Source organism: Lactuca serriola, chromosome 7 (assembly GCF_051521515.1).
Source record: "Lactuca serriola cultivar US96UC23 chromosome 7, Lser_US96UC23_V15, whole genome shotgun sequence".
In the NCBI taxonomy this organism is placed as follows: Eukaryota; Viridiplantae; Streptophyta; class Magnoliopsida; order Asterales; family Asteraceae; genus Lactuca; species Lactuca serriola.
In genome coordinates this window covers 196,082,771-196,092,076 of record NC_136414.1, presented here as the reverse complement: position 1 = coordinate 196,092,076, position 9,306 = coordinate 196,082,771, and the positions used below count along the sequence as shown (strand labels likewise).

The 9,306-nt window shown below is 37.3% G+C and overlaps 1 pseudogene; it reads right to left on the bottom strand.

Annotated features, from left to right (window-relative positions):
- Positions 1–731: 731 nt before the first annotated feature.
- LOC145064695 (mitogen-activated protein kinase kinase kinase 18 pseudogene) lies at positions 732–2,154 on the bottom strand (annotated as a pseudogene).
- Positions 2,155–9,306: the final 7,152 nt, after the last annotated feature.

Here is a 9,306-nt window from a genome sequence, read left to right as displayed (position 1 = left end):
ACCATCCATCTTTGCTATTCACAAATACCACTACCATGAAAATAATATAAAATCTCTGAATGAAGGTTGTTAGTAATGGTGCACTGTTCAAGAAGAAAGAGGCAAGAGAGGGATGTAGGGATGGGTGGTTTTTGTAAAGTAGCAGGATGAGAGTAGCAGAGAAATGTGTGAGCTTCGAAAGGAAGGATGATGACGAAAGTAAAGTAGGAGTGAGGAGGTTTTCACCGTAGTGAAGAATGATGAAATCATGCGTTTTACAGTTTTTCTAAATGAACATAGAAAATAATGTTATCTTTATTCTTTTGGAATTTTGTTGCTCGAAGAAAATTACCGAAAAATTGATGATGATTAGAAAAGATGAAAGTCACTAAATGTATCTACAAGCTAATTTATTGATAATTTGTGTGTAAAAATATAAGTTTAATACTAGTAATTTTTTGAACAATAAACTTAAGTTTAATATTTTTTTTAAAGAGCTAAACGGGTTAAACCTATCATAACCGATTAAAAAATATTGTTTTGAAACAATAAAGGTAGGTTTAATAAAACTATAAAAAATGAAAAAAATAATAATAATTAATTACTCTACAAAATCAATTTTCCACTTATATTACAAACAAACTTAAAGCAACCCATTAAAATATTACTTTTCAAGTTGACCAAATTATTTTTCTTACTAAAATTAGTAAAAGATGTAGCACCTTTATCTTTATGTATAAAACTATAAATAACTAAATAAGTGCTGACCTTCCCTCCCCACTCTGTTTGATTCTTCTTTCATAAAAAAAAAGCGGCATCAAACATTCAAAAAACCAAAATAATATACCAAAAGTTAAACGAGACGTGACGAACCAGAAAACAGTGAGAGCCAATAACGAATAGCTTAATTTTGAATCAATCAGAAAACAATTATTATTATTATTATTCATGTTCTTACAATCAAGAAATCTTGAAACAACCACACTTGCTCCACTCATTTCAACTACACTGGATTCTAAATTTGTTCTAACAGGTCGTGAAAAAAACGCTTCTTCTGAAAACGAGTTCATACGAGTCGACTCAGTGTTGTCCTCTTCCAATTCTTCGTTGTCTATCTGATTTGTTCTTACTGTCATCCACTCTTCTTCGTCAACCCAAATGGGACGTGAAGGAGTTCCTTCAATCAACTGTCCTATCCTAACTATCGGAGACTCACCGGAGAAGTTCATGAAACGGGTCGGCGGTGGTGAAGGCTCCGACGCTTCAAAACAGTCCCAGAATCCTTGATCCAGGATGCTACTTGGAGAATTCTTGGGGAAATTTTGAATCTTTTGGAAATCAGAATTCGACTTAACAAATGGGTGTTGAAGAAGTTGGTTTGCTGTCCATCTTTCTTCAACATTTGTTCGCAAACACTTATTCAAGAAATCTTTAGCTTCCACCGATAACGACGTCGGAAACAATGGAAGATCACCGGAATACCCAATTCTGTATAAAGCAGACACTGGGTTATTTACATCAGGCCATGGGTTAGAACCGGTTGCCATTTCGATTACCGCACACCCAACAGCCCACACGTCAGCGGCAAATCCTTGCTGTTCTCCTCTTGCAACCTCCGGGGCCATGAAAACCGGTGTACCGGAAAACACAGAGGAAGCAACTCCGCCGATCTCCGCCAATTTAGCACAACCAAGATCACCAATTTTGACGCCATCGTTAGCAACCAACACATTCTGGCACTTGATATCACAATGCACCAAATTGTTGGAGTGAAGATAATTCAACCCAAGTAGAATCTGACGAGTATAAGATCGGATCAAGCCCTCATCAAGACACCCTCCTTGTTTCTTTATCACATCTGAAATCGTGCCACCAGGTGCATACTCCATGAACAGATTATACATCGGAATGTTGTCATCATAATCAACATCAAACCCGATGTAATCGATTACATGAGGGGATTTTAATTTAGAAAGGTATTCTTGCTCTTTCTGTAAGAACCGTGAACTTGAAAGCTCGACGGACTTGACAGCGAAGAGGTCTCCGGTGACGGTGGTGGCGAGAGAGACGGTGGCGGAGGAACCACGTCCGATAATGGGACCTTTTTTCCAGATCATTTGAGAGAGAAAGTGACGAATTCCAATTTTGATGAGTTTGTTAGCATAAAAGCACAATGGTGGTTTGAAATATAAAAGGAGAGAAGAGTAGTTGTGATTGAACCACGTGGCGAAAGGAGAGGGATTTGGAGGATTGGCCGACGATGGGCGGCGTTGCGTTTACTTGGCTTCAAAGTTCAGATAAAGCCAATCACATGAGAACACGTGAGCATGTGGCGTGACAGCGACATCGGCGCTCCTTATTTTTTCACTGTTGCACGTTTGTGACAAGTCATATTTTTTACATTGCGGCGCCCGCATGTTTTTTTACCACAGCCCATGGTAATTCACAACACCTACAAACGTAACTGACGGATTATTGGAAGAAGTTGTAGTAGAAAGGTAAATTATAGATTTTAATAAAAAAAATTGGATTGGTAAACATCTATAAGAATAAACCACACAAATAGTTTTCATCCTTTTGTTTAAAGGATAATGACTTAAAATGGTAATATATTATTGGATTTGTACGTATTTGGTCACTGAGTTTTTTTTTCCACATTTACCCATTCAACTTGTTAAACTGTACACATTCAATCCTTATGACCGGTTACTATTCCAAGTTAGCCGAGAAAAATGACTTAATAGGGTAATATATTTATCATTTTGTACACATTTAGTCCTTAATATTTTTGTACACATTTAGTCCTTAATATTTTTTTGTGTCAAAATAAGTCATTTTTGTTTTTGTACTCATTCAGTAATTATGAATGATTTTTATAGGTTTTTCTCACGACATCTTACATAAGATAATCATTAATAAAGTGTGTGAGGCTATTGATGTTTATGTGTAACATCTTATTTTCACAACAAAAAAAACTTCATTTTTAAATAAGGCAAAACTCTCTAATTATAAATATATTATTAAGAAAAAAAACATATATTCCAAAATACACTGATCGAAAATCAGAGTAATATAGGAAACGCGGTATCCTCATTACTGTTGATGAGTGTGTACAATCCTGCCTTCGCCTTCTCATGATCAACGATAGAACCTGAAAACATAAACAACTGGGTAATCATAAAGTTTAATGAGTTTCCCCCAAAATACCCGATACAACAAACGTATTATCATGCATAACGGGCCCACATTCATTAGATTAAAATACATTGGCCCAATCAGCCATCGAACTGGAATGCCAACATGCAACAGATCCAATCAGTCATCAGACTGGAATACCCAAGGTTTGTTGGTCTGTTGCCTTAACCTAACTGCTCTTCTCAAGCCTCCGTGTCTACGGCTTACAGCCGACCCACATCAGGTATCTTGGCCTATAACATATAGCACGGCTGCCTCAACCTATCCCACCACCATATGACTATCTCACGTAAGATGTCGTGAGAAAAATTAAAGAAATCATTCATAAGTATTGAATGAGTACAAAAACAAAAATGACTTATTTTGCAAATATATATATATATATATGTATGTATATATAAAGGACTAAGAAAGGAAAATGTATAGAATTGGATATGACTAAAGGATTAAGCAATTGTTTAGGACAATCTAAGGTTTACCAAAGATTGGTTGCTCAGGGACAGTTGAAAGTATAGTGTTAATTGTTGGATGGACCATATTGACAAATTTTGGAAAAAGGCAACTCATGTTTTGACTTCCAGAATAACTAGGTCGTTCTTCCTGAATGATTAAGTTATTCAAACCATCCACAGTCGATAATACGTTGGAAGTAGGTATTAAGACAAGACTGTCATGAATTGGGTTTGTAGATGTCCAAGGTATGGGACATAGCCAAGAGGTGCTACAACATTCATGAGTGCTCATAAGTTCTGAGTATTGGATTCAACCCACTCTCATTTGAATCACTTCATGGATTTTATCACGAGTGATCATGAGACGATAATATCTTATATTCTTCAAACCTAGAGATATGAGTTGTTACTATGAGTTGGTTATACATTGATTATACGAAAACACATAAGTAACTCGATGTTATAAAACGTGCCTTTGTGTATGATTCAACAAGTAGTAGAACAAGCCATATGAGTTGAAGTTTATCCATTCCTTTTACCTTTGGGATAAATGCGGTATCTGTGGGCTCCTCGATGATTTGGTGATGACAAATGTAAGTGCTCGGCCGGGCCGGGCCTGGACTGATTTGATTTGTTCAATTAGTCAGTCGTCATAAATCGGAAATTGGGAAACAAAAAATGGACAGAGAGAATGATTATAATCTATGTCTCAGTCCATATGATATCTAGAATGGAGGAATATATGATACCTTATCTAATGGACAAGTCATTGTCTCATTGATAAAGGTCAGAGATCATCGACAAGGTCAGAGTTCGACAGAAGCTTTTGAGAGCTACGATTTCCAGTCGGTTCTTGAAGTCATACTTGCAATAATAGTTTTAGACTTATCCAAGTGGGAGACTGCTGGATTAATGTCTAAGTCCATAACTATAATTGGTAAGACTTGACCCAACCCGACATGGTCCATTTAGGTTGCATGGCATCATGCATTTGGATAGACTAAAATGAGAGAAATAACACTTAAGGTTTATTAATATATTATAAGTTCTAATATATTAATAAGATTATTTAATTAGTATTGATCAAGAATTAATCTACAATTAATTAAGTGATCAAAAGAAGACTAATTAAATATATGGGTTGATTGTGTAAATCATCCATACTTGTACAATGGGCTAAGACTCCATAGATTATCAAGTTAGGCTAAAACCCAAAAGATGCTCCATGGTGTATTTGAACCCATGGATCCAAGAAAATCGGAAGCCATGACAATCAGGGTTTACCCTAATTGTCACACTATATAAAGTTCATATTCTTGGGAAAAATTGGCCACTATGTGTGAGAGAAAGGGCTAGCCGATTTTCATGAAGTGTGTATGTCACACCCCGAAAACCGAAGGCGGAAACATTTTCGGGATTGACTCCACGTTGAGTATCAAATCCAATGTACATAGTAAGTAAAGTAGATCAACCATTACATTACATATATGAAAGTTTTACATTTGTTTCAAAAGCTAAAGTTATACATGTGATACATAGTATATATAAACAACACAAAACGAGTCTTCTGAGAACTCCGTCTTCGCACAAAAGTATCTTCGGGTACCTGTCTATCACGGACCTGAGAATACAAGCGGTTTGAAAATCAGCATAAAGCTGGTGAGTTCATAAGCGGTTAGTTTTTCTGAAAATGTACGTGTTCCTTTGTTTTCCTGTAAAAGTGATTATCCAAGAAAATCCCATATTTTCTTATGTAAAATTTATTTCCAAATCTGAAAGTAAAGTAAACGATATACAATTAAAACATGATTGTTCTTATGAATTGTAGTTCAGTTGTTTAACTTGCTACACTTTTCTAGTTACATACTACTGATACTTAGGAAGAACCCCATGTTCACCTGACTGTGTGTGTGTGAGTTGTTACCAGTTCTGATTACGTTCGGTGTCCTTCCCAGGAAAACCCCATGTTTCCCTGACTGTGTGTGTGTGAGTTGTTATCAGTTCTGATTATGTTCGGTGTCCTTCCCAGGAAAACCCCATGTTTCCCTGACTGTGTGTGTGAGTTGTTACAGTTCTGATTATGTTCGGTGTCCTTCCCAGGAAAACCCCACGTTTCCCTGACTGTGTATGTGTGAGTTGTTACAGTTCTGATTATGTTCGGTGTCCTTCCCAGGAAAACCCCACGTTTCCCTGACTGTGTGTGTGTCTACTTGAAATACCGAAATATACATTAGCTTTACTACGAATATAAAGCTAGCAAACGAGTTTAAAGTGTTAATAATCTAGATTACGAGTCCTTAACCATACTCAGACTAGATATGACTCGCATCAGGGCCAATATCCTTTTTATGACTTTCGTCACCCTTGAACCTTTCGGTTCGGCTGTAGCTAGCAGCCAGGTGTGGGATTGTCAGTCCCGTATAGATCTATACACTCAAGCCACGCTCTCCTACGAACGGAGATTCTGGTTACAGGGTTAGTCCTCCACTATCTCGTGCCGAGGGACGTGTTACCAAGGACGTGTCTCCAATCTTTGAGATTACTCATCACATCTCGCCTAGGGAAGTGGTATCTACAACTAACTAGAATATAACGTATCTGTCCTTTACACTCGTTCCTAGGTGTATTATTAAGGACATTACACTCGAGCCTAGGTGTTATTTAATGAAGACTGTCCTTTACACTCGATCCTAGGTGTATTATTAAGGACATTATAATTGATTTGTGCGCTGTGATGGTATTTATCTTTCACACTCGAACCTAGGTGTATTGTTAAGGATATATAGATGTTTTATGCTTTCTAATGGTGTCTGACTTTTACACTCGAACCTTAGTGTTTTATTACAGACATTACGATGGTTTATGTGCTTTATCAATTTAAACGAGAACAATCAATCTAAAGAATACAGTATATCAATATATTAAGAATTGAAAATCGGATTAAAACAACAACCTTGCAAGTTAAAACAGTTTGTTAAAAGGTTTTCAATTCATAAAAATGTATAATTACGAAACCATTTGATTGAAAACATAAGTTTAAGTACAAACTATTCTTGTACTTTTGCTTGTATTCCCCCCCTGAAAACATTGAAAAATCATTGAAAAAGGGTAGGGGTATGAACTCACCGGACGTGGATATGTGTCGATTTCGGATGCTAAACGTCGAATCGAGGCCTGATAACACGCGAGATTCCTATGTAAAGTGAAATGGAATACAAATATATCTAATTAGATTTACAAACTCTAATTAGATATGAAGTTACACGCCAACGAACGAAAACACCTCAAAACGGGTGTTTGGAGTGACCCGGGTGACATCTACGGACGGGAATTGAAGCGAGGGACTTGGGATTTGAGTTTACTCCCTAAAAGTAAACTTCCTAAATGAGTTTATGGTCTAAACACCCATTCCCCATGAGTTTACGGCCGTAAACTCATGGTGGGTGTGGTTTATGGTGTTTAATGGGTCTAAATGGGTCAATAACACTTGGAAATGCTTGGATAAATTTTACCTAAGGCTTGGGATGGATTAAATTCACCAATTGCAACACATAAAGGAGTTTACGGCCTAGGCATGGGATCTATGGCCATAAACTCTCAAATCTCTTAGAATAGGTGTTTTTGAAGTCCCAAAATTAATCATATGTGATTCTAAAAATTCCAACAAACCTAGAAATGAGTTTTGGGCATCATATGACCTCCTTTTAGGAGTTTACGGCCATGGGGCATGTTCTATGGCCGTAAACTCTCAAATGTGGGGTTTTGATGTGTTTAAAGTCCTTAAACTATTTTTGGTAGACCCTATGATTTATTCCAAGACTTTTGGTGGTGTTGGTTTGCATTCTAACACCTTAGAAGTGAGTTTATACCCTTGATTAAGGAGTTTACGGCCCAAGCACAAGCCTTGGCCGTAAACTCACACAAACTCATCAAAAATGTATTTTTAAGGTGTTCTAGGATTTACTACAAAGCTATAGGTTAAATTTCAAGGCATTTTGACATGTTTTAAGGTGTTTAATCCCCATTTAGAGGAGTTTACGGCCCAAGAGGGAGCCTTGGCCGTAAACTCTCTTTTATCCCATAAAAATTCATGTTAAATGTGTTCTAAGTCCATTGTCCAAATTCTAAAAATCATATCTAAGGCTTGGTTGAGTCATGGAAGGGTTAAATGGCTTAAAATCTCTTTAAATGTGAGTTTACGGCCTAGGCACCTTCTAAGGCCGTAAACTCATATACAAGTCATTAAATTATGGTCCAAGGCACTCTAAGCTCATTCCATAAAGTCATCTAACATTATCCAAGGTCTAAATGAGGTTTGGAAGGGTTTAGTTGCTCCAAAAACCCTCTTTATATGAGTTTACGGCCTAGGATAGTTCTAGGGCCGTAAACTCATGGTAATGGTCTTAATCCATAGTTTGAACTCTAATTTGAAGGCTAAAGAGGTTGCATAACTAATTAGGGAAGGTACCTTGGTGATTTGAAGCCTTAAACTTGAGATTTTGACCCTTAAATCTAGTTTGAGGAGAGAGGTTGGAGTGAAAGTTGTAGAATGGAGCAAAAGCTTCAAAATGGAGACTTGGACCACTTTAAATAGTGTCTAAGTTCGGGACACGTTACAATTCTACCCGAGACTGGCGTTAGACGAGGCTTTTGGTCGCACCCGGCCAATTTGCCGAAATCCGATATGGCTGATTCTAGAAATGTTCTGATCATTAATGCGAGACGTTAGAATGAGTTCTAAGGGTATTATGACACTTATTAAGTCATAAAATAAAACTCTCAACAACGACTTAATAAAACGTCGGAAATGGAAACGAAATTAGAAACGGCGATTGGATGATCGGAACGAGTCGCGAGAAAGGGTTTCAATTAGGGATATGAATTCCGGGTTGTTACATTATCCCCCCGTTAGAGGGAATTTCGTCCCGAAATTCAAAGATTCAAACAAGGATCACGAAGTGTTTAGGGTTCCACAAGTTAAGCTTTCCGCACTTTCCAAAGCATACTATGTCTTTCTAGGATAAAACTTCCAACAAGTGGGTACATTTTCACACGACAGAGTAACTAAGGGTTCGATGGTTCTAAGGGAAACTTCTACATAAATCTATGATTATAATCGACGGAACCTAAGAATCGACAGGTTTCCATGGGTGTTCCCGGTGTTGACTAATTCCTTATTGTCTTAGCTTTTGGAAGGATCCACGAGTATGGCTGCTTTGCTTCTTTACATGATCAAGATGTTGGTTCGACCGAAGAGCGCCTCTACTACCTCGTAATGATTGCATCATGCCCTGATTGTTGACTTGCACACATCGTGCTCACCGAAGTTTGGCCAAGAAGAACTTCTCTGGATTAAGTCGATGTAAGACTGGGTTATACGTTCGGAAAGAATTTTCAAGAATTCTTTGGAAATAGTATCGGGGAAAGAATTGTAGACTACTCGTTCTTCGATGATTTCTCGGATGAGAGATACATGGGAAAACTTTTTAAGCTTTGATGTATGAGGATCATGACGAGTCAGAGAAAAGGTTAGAACGAATAGCTTTCTCGAAACTAGGAAAGACAGTATAAATGAGGCTCGGTCATTACATGCTAAAGATGACATCAAATCATTTCATAGAAAGTTTGCCAATAGATTGGATGGAAAAGAATAATCGCTCGGATTGAGAATACAATCTAC